Source organism: Osmia lignaria, chromosome 12, assembly GCF_051020975.1.
Source record: "Osmia lignaria lignaria isolate PbOS001 chromosome 12, iyOsmLign1, whole genome shotgun sequence".
Lineage (NCBI taxonomy): Eukaryota > Metazoa > Arthropoda > Insecta > Hymenoptera > Megachilidae > Osmia > Osmia lignaria.
The window spans coordinates 9,075,758-9,093,076 of record NC_135043.1 but is presented as its reverse complement, the minus strand read 5'-3'; the positions used below and the strand labels follow the sequence as shown (position 1 = coordinate 9,093,076).

Sequence of the window (17,319 nt, the reverse complement as noted above, 5' to 3'; positions counted from 1 at the left end):
TGAAACAGGTCCAACAGATTGATACCTTAACGTTATCGTCTACTGTTAACATAAGAAGCATTGATATGGAGCATGTTCAGTATGAATATCTATCATTAGAGATATAGTTATTAACCTCGATTAGGGGTGCCAGCACACCGAAAATTCGGGGTGGATTAATTAAGGTTGGGAATTTTTTTTTCAATACCCAAATATCAACTCGGGACCTCAAATTTAATTACACCCGATTGTAGTATACGAAAACACTTTCAAGCTTAAAATATTAAGATAAATCTAAAAAATGATGCCTCGAAAGTAGCGTCGGCTCCCGGAATTGAGTTTCGAATTTCATTGACTATATCTATACCCGAAAGCGGGGTGCATGCGCGTGTAAACGGGGGCGTTCCTAACGGGGAATTATCGAACCACTGCTACACCGTTCTCCATTTTTCTCCCATTCAAACTGCCATCGCCCCTTCATACAAATGGTTCTCAAATAAGGGGAATCAACCAGTCAAATGTCAATCCAAGATCAATAAATCACATGCTGATATATTCATTATGCACCACGTGAATTTCACTTGCACCTCCAGGGAATCTTATCGAAAAAAAAAAAGAATAAAAGATAATGGCGCATGCTCAAGCGTCGCGTCGCGAATCTACCTGGAATCTACCTGGTAAAAATCGATTTCGCGTAATCAACGACTCTAGTTGTCACTGGAAAAGAGAGGGGCGGGAGGGTGGGGGGGAGGGGGTGAAACGTTGGACGGAGGGGCGGTTAGTTCCAGGAAGTGAAATAGAACCGTGATGGTTTGCGCGAGCGAACCCCGGGGAAGGACAATAATTCCCCGGCCGTTATGACATGGTATATTAGACATTAAGGCAGCCAATGGTGGCGTGTTTGCTCGGCGCAGCTCCGCCTATAAGGGGCCTTCTGGAGCGTTTTTAAACGGCGGAAATAGCCCTCCCCTCTGCCGCCCTTCGTTCCTCTCCTGCTCTCCTCTCTTTCTGCTCGCTAGCCTTTACCACCACTCTCTCCTTTAACTGGCGGCTCTCTTTCCCGTCAAGACCGGGCTCTCCCTCGGCCGCTGCCATCTCCCTTTCGTTCTCTATCGAATAGACAACACGACGCGGAGTGCAGGTGCCACGCCGCGCGCCGCCGGGACGCCCAACGTTGTTTCCCTCCTTTTCCGTATACAGGTGAACCCGGCCAACCACGTGCTCCGTACACGCGCGTATGGGTACTGTCTCTACGAACCGACTGCCACGTTCGTACAGGACAGAGATGAACGTATTGCGCGAACACGCCAGCGGGACAGAGATAGAAATTTAGAGAAAGAGAGAGATAGGCTGTTGGAGGCACTGCCTTCTGACCGGAGGAGGGCTATTCCGACGATAGAGAGAAAGAAAGAGAGTTCTAGCCGTTCCTTTCAATTCTATCCTGTCCTCAGCCTCCTCCACTACGCGGCCGACATCACGGAATCATCTTCCGTCACTTTTCACCTACCGAACTCACCCCCGTTTTTCGGATTCTACTTATCCTTAGTGGATCTCTATCCATTCTTGCGAGCTGAGATGAGACACGACCAATCAGACGTGAATTCGTTCAAAGTCTCAACTTAGGAGATTAGGATAATTGAACGAATGATTTAGTACAGGAAGGATCAACAAGTAGCTATTTAATCCCCGAAACTGGAAATACTGGAAATGAGTGCATCTGATAATTCTCTGTTACAAGAGTCCATTCTCTCACCTAGATAGCCAATGAATCTTTAACTGTGTCACATAAACGAACGAACTGTGAAGAATGCATGCAGACCCGATAATTTCCCGTTACCTAGAAAGTCGCACCTCTGCAGCTCCGAAAGCGAGAAATTATCGAGGAAATTATCTGCAACGTGTTGAATTATCAAAGAATAATTTCTTCTAAATTGCTATAACGCGTCGGATTATTCGTAAGAAAACTACTTACATAATCGTTCCACTGCACGGTCAAACATTGTACAACTACCATGAGTATGCACTTGAAAATGACACGTGCAACAGTCACGATACGGATGTCGCCGACGATCCCGTGTAAGTTTGTCTTCTATTGCAATTTTTTTCCAACTATCTATCCTGATAATTAAATCCATCGTTACACAAGCTTATCTATGACTCATTTATTATACCGTGCTGATCGCCTAAACGTCGCTGCGTAATGTTTTTCATTAACACGTAGCGGAACTTATTAAAAATATAATTTTTAGAATTTTATTTGTTTAATAAAATATTATGCTACAATTAGGTATTTTAAACCATTATTTGATGTGAAATAGAAAATTAAATTAAAATCTCGCAACGAGACGTTAAGTATTGTAAATACGTCCAGATATAATTATATTATAAAAATAAATTTATTTCTTATCGTATCTATAAAGAGCTTATTTTATATACAAAATATTCTTTACTAATTTCTCTTCAAGTCACTCTTCAGATTACTTTATCCGCTATCTCCCGATTAGACCGGTTAATCAAGGTTCTAATCAACTGTACAAACGGGAACTGGATATTCTGCTGATTGATACTATTTGAAACATTAAGGAAATAAATAAAGGAAATGCTACCGAACGGTTTAACAAACCGCATGTTGTATTTGAACACCTGTAATCACGCTTTCCTTCGGCTGTAAACCTACTTGGCGATCGTGAAATGTTGCACCGCGCTGCATTTCCTGTCGACTTCATCGTCCAACGATTTTATTATCGTACACCGTGCACAAGGTACGTACTCACGCATACCTACACGGAAAACAAATGTGCACAAACAGAAAACGAAGCAGAAAGAAATAGAACGATATCCAGTAACAAAAACATTGATTGAAAAACTGCGAATTCTGCGACGATAGATTTATTTTTAATGTAGACTGTTCGCAATCTTTGCTTTGAATGATAATTCTTGATGAAGAATGATAATTCGAGTAGAAATCACTTATAGAATCCATTGAAAATGAAAAATGGCCTTCCCTCTAAGTAAAAACAAATTAAAAAATTATAATTCGCTGATATTGCACAAGTTAAAAATTTAGTTAGATCAAATTTTTCAAATACAAGTTCGTAGAAATATTGAAAATGATGTAGAGCTTTGTTCGACTTTGATCACACTTGTATAACAATCAAATCGTATTTTATAATATACGAGCTGCCGTTCTAATCCTGTAGTAATATTAATGTTTTCGTTGTATATTAATTTAGTAATTAGCCTTCTTGTCGCTATACGTTTTATTACTTTTTATGAAACGAATTAATTGTCAATAAAATTCAACAAAAACCACTCATACCGGCGCATATTGTAACTGGGACAAAATAAAAAAGCAGATTTATTTTTTCCACATGGGTATCTGTAATGAATTTAAAATATTCTATAATGTTTTCATAGTATATTGAATTAAAAAACTGAGAAACTTGTTTACTGAAATTTAGATAAAATTTATCAATGGAATGTTTATATCGAATTTTATATTCTTATTTTTACGTTTCGATCATTTATTTTAATTCTTTTTTAATTCCTTTTATTATTTTAAAGAAATTTTTATTTTAATAAACACAATTTGTTCCCAGTTGAATTCGGTTTGTCAATGTTATGTACCAGCAATCGACTCGAGGATTGCAGATCAGAAATAAACAAAATTATTTATTTATAATACACAGAGAACAAGATAAACCCCGATGCTTAATAAATTATACAATCACTTGGTTACATCACCTTCTAGATGATGAAGTGTTAATAACTATATTATGAATAACATCACACATCAAAGTCCATTATTGATATCAAGTGTCAGAGAAATGAACGGTGTGATGACTCGTATGAACAAATTCTAACAATTTGAATACGATTATTCCACTTTATCAAACTGCTCGTTAATTTAACATATCTCATGTCGACTTTGTAATTTATTTCAGACAATGTAGTAATCTCATTTAACCTATGACGCGAGAAAACTTCTTTAACTCAATCAATTTCGTCCGTGACCTCTAAAATATCTTTTTTATTTTAATCAGAAATTTCCAAAAATTTCATTAGTGAACCATTCAGGGGTGAATATACTTTTGAAAAGAATTCGAATTCTATTGAAATACAGTAAGCTCCTGTTATATTGCCACGTGACAAATTTTCCACTCCTACAGCGTAGGTCCGCGGCAATATAACGAGAGTCTACTGTACTTACAATGGCTTGCAGTGGGTTCAAGATACGAAAGTTGAAAATTTGAAAGAAAAGTTCCTATCAAATGACACATATGGTAGACGTTTTCTGTTCATAGACAAGCAACAACAAAGAGGATGCAATTTTAGCTGCAAATTCGCAAATTTTCTGCTCGACGATCGCAACGAGGATCTCGTGTTACATAGAGAAACGCGGAACGTCCCCACCTACCTTTCGACCGCTGGCCAGCTTCGATGGACATACATCATGGCATGCATCGCTTTTACGGGGGACAGCTTTAGAGACGGGCTTTGTATCAATGATACCGTTGTGTCGCCTACGTAATCGAAACCCAACCCGTGCGCTGACGAGGGTCTGTTTCGATGACAAGAGACACGTAGTCGAGCCGGGTATCGTTCACAGGACCACTCTTCCACGTGTACAACAAAAGCAAAGATGATATACTTTCGTTCTTTCAATGCAAAAACTACAACCGTATAGGGAAAAATTAGAGCTTTGAAAAAAATTAGAATTTAAAAACGAAAAATAGAGAATTTGATAAAATATGAAATATTAAGTATTCGAGACCAAGTGGTAGAATATTAAAAAATTTCAAAGATCCGAATTAATCAGTTTGTCATTATATATTTTTATTTCCTTGTAATCAAGTATAATTCGTTCGATGGAAAGTTGATCTAATTTCATAAAAAGAGACTCGATCGTTTCCAGATATCCGTGAATATAAATACCTGATTTCTAATCTAAGAAAGTTGCAGACGTTTCGTCTGCGCAATCCTCGCGCACTCGACGTTTTACGTGGATTTCAATAAAAGTGATATAACCGAAACCCTTTGCAACATTTCTTTTCCCGTCTATAAAAATAGTAAACGTGAAATCGCAATAAGTTCCAGCGGAAAGAGCCGAATGAAGGAACGGTCGTGAACGCAGCAGCTTTTACGAGACAGGACATTTCGGAAGCAGTAAAATTCTATCCTGTCAAGCGTTCGCATAAAATCCATCCTAGCTCCGGCTACTGTACGCAAACAGACAAACGTACTTTTGATTCGAAAGAAAAGTGAGTATGCACGCGGGAATACGCAAGTTGGCGTCTACTGGATGTTTCAAGAAAGGGTGCAGATACATTTTTAGTTAATTGTTAAGTTATAAGCTGCTACTGCTTATATATTTTATTTATGAGCAGTAGTTAACAATTAATTACTCTCTCGTTATTAAAAACATACCTCTGGATACTCTTAAATGCAGATTGGCAGCTGAGGCACAAAGGGTTAATGAAACACGGCTGAAGCGTACTATGTTACAAACGTATTGCCGAGCATCGAATAATTCACGCTCGATGGAACGGCTAACAATGAGTAACCATACACCAGGCATGGCCGAATTAACAGGACCGCGATACGAAAACTATGACGTCACGGGAGGAAACGCAACGCGAACCGACGAGACGCACCGCGTCGCGGCATTAAATCCGCCAGCCATTGCCTCGCTCTGAAATATACAAACCGGCACACAATGAGCACTGAACGAGAGACCATAAACACCCCCGGAGAAGACTGCTCGAGATGCCGTGAAGATCGTTGCCCTCCGGGTACAGAGTTGAAGTAGATGGCCGTAAAGATTTTAGGGCTCTGGCCGGGAAAGCTAAGCAGGAATGAAAATGAAGACACCCTAGTGTTCCTCGTCAAATATTTTGCAACTACTTTGTCACGATGTTCAATTAAACAAAGAATATTAACCCTTCAACAGTTTGGGTCAATCGTGACCCAAACTATAATTTTTGAACAAAAGAATTTCATGTATTGGAAGAATAAAAATTGGGGCTTCTCTCCATGGTCCGCCATCCGAGAATTGACATTTTTCCCAATTTTGTATAAAAGTAACAAATGTATGCTAAATACATTTATTAGGAAAAAGAAAAGTCGAAAGTAATAGAAGAAAAGGAAAAATGGTAAGGTGAAAAAAGTAGCAAGTTTGATAAATGTGAATCAGCGATATAATATTTCATAGGATTTTTGTAATAGTAGGCTACCCCGAGTAGAGAAGATACGACGGGGATGAAAGTGACAGATCATTTAACCCCGTTGCCTCGTAAAAGAGATCTCGCTCGAATCACTAGACTGTGACCAACTTTACTATCCACCCTCGTTTGAGAACGGGTAACCAACACCCCTGGCGATCCTGTCTTAAAACAGATCCAAATGTGCGACTGATCGTCTAAAATCTAGTTAAATTGACAGAGATCTTATCTATAAAACGTTCATAAGATGAACGTTGGTTCAGTACAGCTTGCCTACCAAGGGTTAAATATCTTTCTCCCCCAAAATAAATTTGCTCTAATAAAAAAATTGAAAAAACTCGATTCTATTTATCAAGCGTGAAAATATTCGATGACAGAATTGTTTCTAATAGGATATTCGTTGAAGTTTCGACAACGACGTTGATAATTACTTGCTAATTTACGATCCATCTATCTTTAAATTACAAAATTTACAAAACTGTTGTAAGATTTCTCGTACATTCTTGAAGATGATTGCCCACGATCGAGATCACGTTTTATAAAATCGCTTGTCATGAAACGTGCATGTGAAACGTGTAATCAACTGATGAACATCGATCAGAATAAATGGAGATCGATCGAGGCGATATTACACCTTGAAGAATTTTAAGGAAACAAGGTCACTGAGAAATCGGATAATTAAACTTTGCAGAAACTTGGGGCTATTATTCATTAAATGCGTCGGTGTAGCAGATGATCACACTGAATTATTAAGTTAAAATGCAAGGTTGTTGCATACCAGATGACACGATAATATTAGAGGTGTGCAAGAACCCGAAATCGCTTAAGCAATCGAATGGATTACGATCCCGATTTCTTTCAGCTGCTCTTTTCGCTTTGATTTTACGACTTCGTTTGCATGGCTTGTTAGGCGAATGCCCCACGTGTTAGTGAACCGAATAGTCTCCTTCCACTCGTTTCTCTTCGAAGTTTATCCTTTGTATTACGACGCTCCTTGTTGGGGATGTCAGTGACGCGAAAATTACGATCCTCTTCTCGAAACTATACAACACAGAATTGAATTTGAGTATTCATGATTTAAGGAGAAACGGACGTGATAAAATTTAAACGAGCTTCTTGTTTATTTAACAATTTGAGTGTCCTGTTAATTTCTCCAGAAAATTCCAAGTAGTAATTTTATTTTATTTACAGCAATGGTTGATTATGCAATCTTTTAACGGAAGATAGAACAAAGTTAAAATGTCTGTCTGATAGGTACACGCGATCGCAAACAGGTGGGCGAAATGCGTACCAACAACTACAACCACTTAGAAGTAAATATGAAAGCAAAGCAAGTAGGTGTCGATCGCGAAAGTATTATCACCCTTTGATACTTTATTCAGATGTAAACACCTGAGCAATCGATTATGTTAAGTAGACTTCTGTATACCATTTCGATTGCGTAGGGTTTGCACGATGTATATTTTAAGACTTCTTTATATTTTTTTTCAAAATTTTTCTCAATAAATAACAAGAAGGAAGAAGTGCTTAATTTGTTATCCTATTTAACATAATTCAGTTTCATTAAAATCAAAGAAGAACACTTCAAGAGATTTGCTTGTCAGTAAAAAAGGAATTAGTTCTACTTATTTCTGTAAGAATGTATTTAGTACCCACTTATCTTAATTTAAACACACTAGCAAGACGGCTTATCCGAGATGAGTCATTAAGGATCAAAGGCTTATTAACTGCTTTTCAATCAATAATCGCACCCATCAAGAACTCCATTAACAGGCTTCCGGTTGGTTAGGTGTTAATAGGAGATAATTCTCAAGAAATCGTAAATGAGTGATTATGTACGTCAGATATCACGAAATATATTAAAAGTAAATAAACACGAAGATATAGTATGAGAAATCAAAGGCTGTCGATTTCAAATAATTATAAATATCAAATTAACTCATTTTAAAATACTAAATGAAACATTTATTTTTACGTAATCATATCATCTATGATGCAAATTTTATTTTATCCGATTTGTATAAGGCAGGATTAAAAATGAAAATATAAGTTCAGTAAAATATACTTCAAGTGACCGGACTTTTTTAATGCCAAAGAAAAATTATTATATTTCTACTTCAAGTATTGTTTCTGTAACCGTTCCATTCTAGTTGCGATTAATAATTATGCGGTTACGACTCCTCAGAGTTCATAGAATCATCCATTATTCCTACTATGGTCTAACTGTCCGTTTGAACTATCAATGTCCGTGAAGTTACAGCAGTGGCACGAAACAGTGATTGTGTAATGCAAAATAGTTCTAAACACTTTAATAATCAGAAATCTACTAATAAATTTTTTAACGAATTAAATAAAATTCAAACTCCCGCACCTCACTGCAACACCCAAGAACACCCCACGAAAGTGTATGAAATTAAAAATATTTAATTAAAAAATGTGTATTCAAAAATTTAGACTTTGAGAAGGTCAAAGTCAAAAATCAAATTTTTTTATTGCTAAATATTCAAGGTGCAAATTGTTCATATCTGCTTCATAAAATATTAAAATTCATACTGTTTAATCATTAATAATAATTAATGGAAAACAAAAATTCTGTAAAATTTTGTAGGATAAGATAAGCATTGTGGTAACAATTCTCTTAAGCATTCGAGGTTACTGTTTCCTGTCGTCTTCGATGTTGCGTGCTCAGCTGATAGAATCGATTGATTTGACTGACCGTACTCGGAAATCATCAATGCTTAACTGTTCCTGGGATTGAACGTTCAAAGACCATTAGGGAGGTGGTGTAATAATATGCTTATGATATCAAAGTTACAGGTAAACTTCAGTAGCTTTTATTTCTTCGATTAACCTACATATTTAATAGACAAGATGATTCGCCTAACGATCATTTGAAATAATACTAAAATTATTCATTACCTACATGAAATACTATTAGAATTATTCAGCATTGCCTGAAGATTTGCAAGCTGTCATATTGTATTTGTTCAATAAACTTTTTTTGAAAAACTTGGGGCTCTCCCCATGGTCCGCCGTTCGAAAATTACAAAAAAAAGCGAGAATGTAATAATTAGAGTTACCATGACTTTTTTGGAATAAATCTTTAATTAAAAAGGAAAACGAAAGGACACAAAATTATTCAGTGCACTTAATATTATTCACAAGTGATGGTGAATGCACAAACGATAAAACGAATATGAAATTTCGATCAGTGTTTGAATAAAAAAATCGTGCACCGAACAGTGAAGTCTGCGTTATGAGGAGATCGTATAAAGGGGATGGAAAATGGGAACGCGAAGTGGCGATAGAGGAAAAGAAGAGGAAAAGAAAGGCGTAATAAAACTCAGTGGAGTCAGCGGTTATAAACTGAATTCTTGGGATGTCCTATAGGCTAGACATAGAAGGTTCCCCTGCAAAAGGACTAAAATCTGTTGAGAAGGAAGAAAAAAAGGTTGCACTCGTACCAAATTCAACTACTAAACTCGCCTAATTTTTAATTTATGAATTTTTTATGAATGATGAATTTGAAAACTGGTGACACACCTACCATATATGTATAACAAATGTAATGCAGTTAATTTTGTAAATAAAGTGATTATTAGAAAACACAATCTGTCAATACTTATTTGACCCACTATAAATTCTCTCCGTAATTCTAATAACTAGTTGCTTATTAGATAAACGAAGAACATTATGTTTCAGCAAAGCAAGATAAGAAAAATCTTAAGTTATAATTCTTATACGTTTAATAGTTTGTATCTAACATTAAACGAAATCACCTTTCCAAGTAGTCTACGTTTATGGAGTTACTTTCTAATTTCCACAGTGTTACGTTTGTGAAATTGCTTTTCCGCCGTTACGATCTTCGTGAGAGTTTTAACGTCAACATGAAGACATTACCGCGATAGACAAGTAATGTAATAATAAAAGTTAGTTAATTACTGCAGTAATGTACTACGTTTCGAGTTTAACCTTTTTATTTCAAGCGACAATGTTAATTAATACGATTACTGAACAATTTTCATTTCAAAAATTATCAAAAAGTATTTTTTCTATTTCTTGAAATGACTCGTTTATCTGCAAAAATCTTCAATTTACAAAAAGGGACAAGCAATAATTTCTTTTTTAAATCAAGAATAAAAATTGCACTTTTAACTTGTTCTAAAAAAAAGAAATTGTATTTACTATTTAAAAAAAAGATATTGGACTTCGCTTAAAATTTTTTATTGGCTTAATTTTGCTATTAATACTATTTCAAATGATTCATATTATTTCGATACGTTAACCACGTTAGGTGATTATTTTGATCGGGCCAATCATGAAATGACAAAACGGCATATCGAGAACGTGCCGTATGTGGTATTATTGAGATTTCGCGGATAATCGATCCTTTCCTGTAACGATTGGAACTTTTACGCTTTCACATTCTCCCGATTCGGTAATGGGAAAGCCAGCTATAAAAAAGGAAATCATTTTACGGCGCTATTGACAAACGCCAAGTATAAAGCACTGCGTTTCAAATAATTCTTCACATTTATTGGATAGCAAAATTTTGAGTTAGATACTTGGATAATCTTGTATTTTTCGCTTTTCCTTCTGTATTACGCGAAAGAATATGAAAGCGTTCTTTCTGTTTCATAATTCAACATCGAACATAAATTGTAAGGAATCATCAAACCATAACATCATTGGGAACACTTTGATATTAAGTTCTCTAGGTGTTCTATATTAGATACCATTTTTCCTAATCACTGATTTTGCCATTATTTCAGAATAATCAAAGTTTTGTAGATAATTATTTATTAAGGAAAAGTTCGCTCAGCACATATGTAAATTTAGTCAACATTGTCCAGAAATGAATATCTGACTAATGATTACTATTATAATAATCAGTAATATTAGATACATGCTAATTTGCTAATTAGTGTTGCTTAAGGTATTTATATAATCTTGTGATTGCAGTATTATTAATATTAATGATTTTTTTTTTTTACTGATTACTGATAATTACCACAAAATTAGAATAAATTAAAACATTGTAAAAATACATTGTGATACAAGTTGATGGCGTAACAGAAGCGTTAATCGCATATTACAATCCCTATCTGCTTCGTTATATCCTTCGGAACGTTCAAGCTTGCGGACGGGTGCAATCATTATCTACCCCGGGCTAAACGCGGACTTATTGCCTGTTAATGGTGTTTGTGCGATGAAGCCATAAACTATCCACCTCTTCTACACGAGGGGTTACAATGAATATCTCATTTCACTCTTGAACCTTAGTAATCGACGTTAATTACCGGAATTATTAGGTTTTAACATATCAAATAATCGATTTCGAAACATAGAAAGTGAGATCTAATCTCATGACATAAAAGTCTTACAAAGTAACACCTACGGCATATCAATTGCCATAAAAATGCCTACACAAACATTTTTGATTAATATTCCTAATATAAATGGATTTACCGTCAAATGAATAAAAAGAAATTAATTTGAATTTTTTAGAATCATTTCTGTCTAAAAATAAATTTTATCGTGTTCCTTATTTGTTACACTTTCAACTAACTTTCACTTCCTGTAAGTGCATTTCCTTTTTACTTTTCCTATATTATTTTTTCAAAGAATTTGTCCTAAACTGTGTTAGTTTTGAATTTCCCATTTTTTGATATTGCATCCCCATCTACTACCAAACCGGAGTTAAATGAAAAATTTAATTCATTAACGCGTTTCATTGAACGTTTATATTGAAAAATGAATTGAAATTCCTAAATCGACTTGAAAAGTTGCAAATGAATTTCTTTGATAAATGAAACAAAATAACGAGAACAGTCGGGTTAGATTAGTACATCATGACCTACCCTCACGTGTAGCAGTGACACGAAAACACCGAAACGGTAACCCAAGGAAGTCGTAAATGGCAGGGAACAGTGCCACGCGACCCTTACGAACACTGCACCAGCCGCTTCGTGTAATAAGATCGAGGTTAACCCTCCGTTTAGTCCTGAACGCGTGAAGGGTCTATAAAAGGGCTGATGAGATTTTGTAAGTTGACTACCTATCAATGCGGACGTCGTCGATTGCGGTAGCCGAGAAAGAAGAAAGAAAGCCGACCAGGCTGTACTGGAGATTTACGAGTCAGAATTTCGAGAAGGTCGGTACTAAAGGCATCGCCGAAGATCGTAAAATTTTCGAGAGTTCGATGACAAAGAAGAAAAGCATTTTCTGGGTAACCACAAAACCGTTCATTTCTGATTATCTTTCCGGGAATGATCGTTATAAATCAAATATGTGGCAACTGAAAGTTTTTAATTTTTAAAAACTGTAATGATTTTCTTTTTTTAAAAGCTGAACCTTCAAAATGACCCCAGACAGACTGTTATACGATTTTTCTTAAGAAAAAGTGTACATATAGTATAATTGGAAGAGCAGCCTAATTGCAATTGCACCAAGGCGAAATTTGTACACAAAACAAGGAACACCATAAAAAAAAAGCAGTAAATCTGTTCTGTTATCGTGAATGTTTATCTCTGGAAGTCGTGCACTATTAGTCGAAGAATTAATATTTCTTGCAATATTACAGGCAAGATCTCGCAGGATCACGAATTAATCTTTACAACCGATCAAACGCCTGCTGTTCGCTAAAAAGCATTCTTTCGTTTTATTGAAAGAATAAAATCAGCTTGAGCACCTATGAATTTCGTACGATCTCCTCTTTTCTACACGATGCTACTTTTTTCTCTTGTACTTCGTGTCGAATGCCTTTGTACCAAAGAAATTATGTCGCTCGTAAAACATTATCAGGATATAAATTGAGACCGTCTGATTTGTTTTGATATATCAGGAATCATGTATACACGCTAATCACAGTAACGAAGCTGTAAATCGAAATACTTAAGAATCATTAGATTTCGAATTTCAACTTTGAGTAATTACATGTTAGCTCATTTATTATGTGATTATTAGGATACTTATAAAAATGTTCAAATGTCATCTTAATGTGATGTACATTTACCATACAAAATAAAGAAGCCGTAACATGAAAAATTAACTAACACCAATTTCATAATATAATAATGTTAAAGAAAATCTACAGTCTGTATATTATAGAGGGAAATCTTAATGACATGTGTCAATTACGTGTTTGAAACTTCTTTGAACTGCTGAGAAACCATAATATTATCAGGAAACGATTCCCAAATGCATTGAAAGGAATAATTATTGTTATCTGCCTACTAAATAATGAAACACAGCAATTAAATGGATAGTACCAAGAGGTCGAGTCGTTAATTATAATCAGTTATTAGCCGAATGTTTTCGACCGGTAGCGTAGCGAACGCGTATCCGTAACTTAAAGAAGAAATTCAAGAAATTATCTTTATGAAGAAGAAAAGGAAAAGAAAGAAAAAAAAGTAGTTATGAGAACGAGCAGTTGTAAATGCCACGCGTCAGATGGCTGAGTCGCGCGGCCTCACGTGCGATTCAAAATGGCGACGACGGAACGTCTGGTGTATACACGTAAACGAAGGGAAACCGATGTTACGTTTTCACCAAGCATGTTCTTTGTCGGCATAACAACGAGCAACGTGTTATTAAAAGGCCCGTGCTTGATGCCTCCAAGTGCAAGCTCGTAAAGAGAAACTTTACAACCCCGTATACCGGCTATAATAACCCCTAAGTTCAGCAACGATTCAGCCCGAGCCGGTGAACGCTTCCGGTACTCTCTTCCAGACTGGCCATGCCACTTTTCCATTAGCAACGATGATACAGAGAGATACCGTGTTAATTTCATGATGGTCGATCCGTGGAAACGCGCACGGCTTGTAAATCAATTAACCAGTTTATCACTTTTTATCTGTACGAGAGTATCGTAAACCGAGAATCGAAAGCCATCTGAATGAACTAAGGAAAGAAACGACACCGGGTACCTTGAGAAATTTCGTTATTAATGATTTTCGAAAAGCGACATACGCGTTCGACTTTTTATTTGGTGTAATTCCACGAGTATTTAACGCCGTATTTTGTCCAGTTTTATTCGTGAGATATCCTTGATCCTACCGTAAGAAGCTGTTTATAGCGGAAAAAACTAATTATTTCAAATGTTATATTTTAATTTACCCAAGACCGATATTAACACTAATAACGCCACCCATGGTCCCCTATTCGTTTCATTAAAAAGAAAATTGGGGACAGATGATCCTTGAGCGAACATATACGACAGATTTGACTGTAATTTCGTTTACGAATTGGATGATTTCCGTTGTTTCGCGATCGTAAAAAATTTTATCATCGTCCTGATAGTTATCCCGGTGAAAAGTTGTTAGGGAATTTGGTCTGAATCCTGACCAGACAGAGCCCGGGACTGGACGGTACGCGTCGATTCAACTTTAGTGGTTTATCCATCGCGCAGACTTTAGCCTCCTTCGGACCGTTTACGTCTGTGAACAAACTATTTCGTCCCGAAAGCGAGCAAAATAACGATAAGTTTTAAAAACGAGCCAGATCGTAAAAGCAAGACCGAGCTCCCAGGTTTTGGCTTTGGTTATAAGTTCGTATTATATTAGCTGGCTTCGAACGACCCGTCGACCAATGGGGGACGCTCGTAAAACCAGGGTTAACATTCGGTCGGGTTGTCAAGTGAAAGAGCGGCTTGAATTTCGTTGGGATCACTGTGAACGACATTATAAGTACGTTCTCGGTCGGTTATTCCGAGCGTTCACAGACTTTCTTGTAAATTAGAGGAATCGGCTAACCCTTTACCGCATGCTATATCATCAAGTCGAATCACTACCTTTACCGGATATAGAAGAATCTGATCGATAGCAAATAAGATAGGTGTGCACAATTTCACATGGAATAAATTCACCCTTTGCGTTCAAGTTGGCTCGTTTATATCCGAAGGGAATTCCAACTTTTTCCTTATACTTATTTTTCCCGATTAATTCTTTAAATATTCACCTCGAGGAACGGTTATACATGAAACTAGGGCCCTTAAAGAGTAAGGAATTTTTGCAAACTTCTTTGAAGAGCTAAGAATAGTAACAAAATTAGTCATGGACGTAAACGACCCAAGTTATCCAGGAAAATTGCAAAAAATATTTTATTGCTTTGTATTTCATTCATGCTCCGATTTGTTCCATAAAAATTTCGTTGTACTCGTTTGTTTGTCAACGTATCGGCAATTAAAGCGATAAATCAGGAAAACTATAGGTAATCAATAAGAAGCGACACGATTTCGAAGAACCAGAGAACAGTGCTGGAATTGTCCATGGGAATAATGAATGATCTTTCATTAAGCGGACGTCGTGAAATAATATTTTGCACGGTGATTGCAAACGATCAAATGGTTCGTATATGCGGCTAAATAGCAGTCTCCTGATCGAGTGTAACTGAATACCAGTCTTTGTCTTTGGGGCTTGCAACAGGGGAGGTCTCTTTATCTGGTAATTATAATATCTTCTATAATTATTTCACTTTATTGCTTATTTGATACTGCGTTGAATCTGCACAGTGATATTTTGCGAGGAAGGTTAATGTTTGAATTAACTTGAAATTAAATTGAATTTTATTACAAAGCACTGAGTTCTTCAAGAAAGAAAATAACAGAGCAAGGGTAAAAAAGGGGGATAATATATTTTGGATAACTTATTTCTGATTTTTTGTTTCCATCTATGATGAAAGGTTGATATCAAGTACGCAGAAATTTTCTGAAGAGATAGAAAAATAGGTGTAAAAATAAGAAAAGAAATTCAAATATAATTAACTATTCATCCCGTGCATTTAACATTTAGTTATTCTCAAACGCAGAAGTACGTAAATTAACGTAAAAAAATTATCGTGAACTTCAACGATCCGATAAGAATTTCGAGGAATATCTCTAAAATCAAATTAAGACATTAAATTAAGCAGGAGATAAGCAATTAATGAGCATATGGGTACAATTAGCGGTAATGTAGGCAATGTATACGATGCGTTTCGGAATACAGTATGTTTAATAAAAGCGTGACCGGTATAATTTCTAAATTATTCCTTACAATAATTCGTACAAAATTACATATATACTATTCCATTTCAACTTCAAGGCTTTTTATATTAATAAGATGCCCGGACCTTACTACTGTTTATAATCACTATGCATTTTCAAGGCATACTTTTCAGACAAATAATCGAATTAATTATTTCAAAATAAAATAAGTTTAGTTTTGAACATTCTTTCACGAACATAAAAGAAGACTATGACATTTTTGCTTGCAAAAAAGTGCAACAGAAAAACTAACTGATGAAGCTTGAAGCTATAAAAATGGTAAGACATAAAATTTACTAAATGATAATCATTGTCCAAATAAAATGATCACTAATAGCAGCCTTTTTAACTGGTAAATACAAAAGGAGCGTTAGTCACAAATAAGTTTACCTATTTAGCAAATGTAACTCGAAAGAATGAAATGGCTAAATTACCATTCCTAGTCTTTTCATCGAATTTTCTGACCACACTTGTGTATGAACCGGACCGTAAATTCAATGAATAAATGAATAATCTGAAATATCCTGTTGAATAATGAAGCAGATCTGTAATTTAATTGAATATTATTAATTGACTTTAATAAGAGTTTAAATTTCTAACCGAAAATAACAAGATTTCGCGTTAAATTAAGAAATCTCAATTACACTCGAGAACTCGTCACGGATGTTACGATATATTTATATAGTTTTTGATTAAAGGTTAATCAATCTTGATTTCGTGAGTGAAAGGCGTCGTTCGTAATAAGGTGTACAACAATTTACGAGAAATCCAACACCGCAAGGAAATGCCAGAAAAGTCCTGAAGGGAAACGAAACTAGAGTTTCTCTTAATAATTCATTGCTTTGCATTATTGAACTCGAAACTTTCTAGTCACTTCATGACGGTATAAAGGATGATGCTGCTCCTCGAGCGTCGGGTGAATTTTATGGGTGAAGGGGGTGACTAGAAATCGGAGCAAGCAACAGGTAGGCAATTCTAGTGTTCATCGTATACATACATATACATTACATATATATGTATATATTCATCGCAGTAAATAGCCGATGAACATGCATATCAAGTACAGAACCGATTCAATGCCACCCGTATCATGCT

General features: G+C 35.8%; 1 protein-coding gene across 2 annotated transcripts in view; it reads right to left on the bottom strand.

Moving 5' to 3' along the window:
* dsx (transcription factor doublesex) overlaps positions 1-17,319 on the bottom strand; it is a 66,849-nt gene that overhangs the window by 40,027 nt on the left and 9,503 nt on the right. The window lies entirely within an intron of this gene.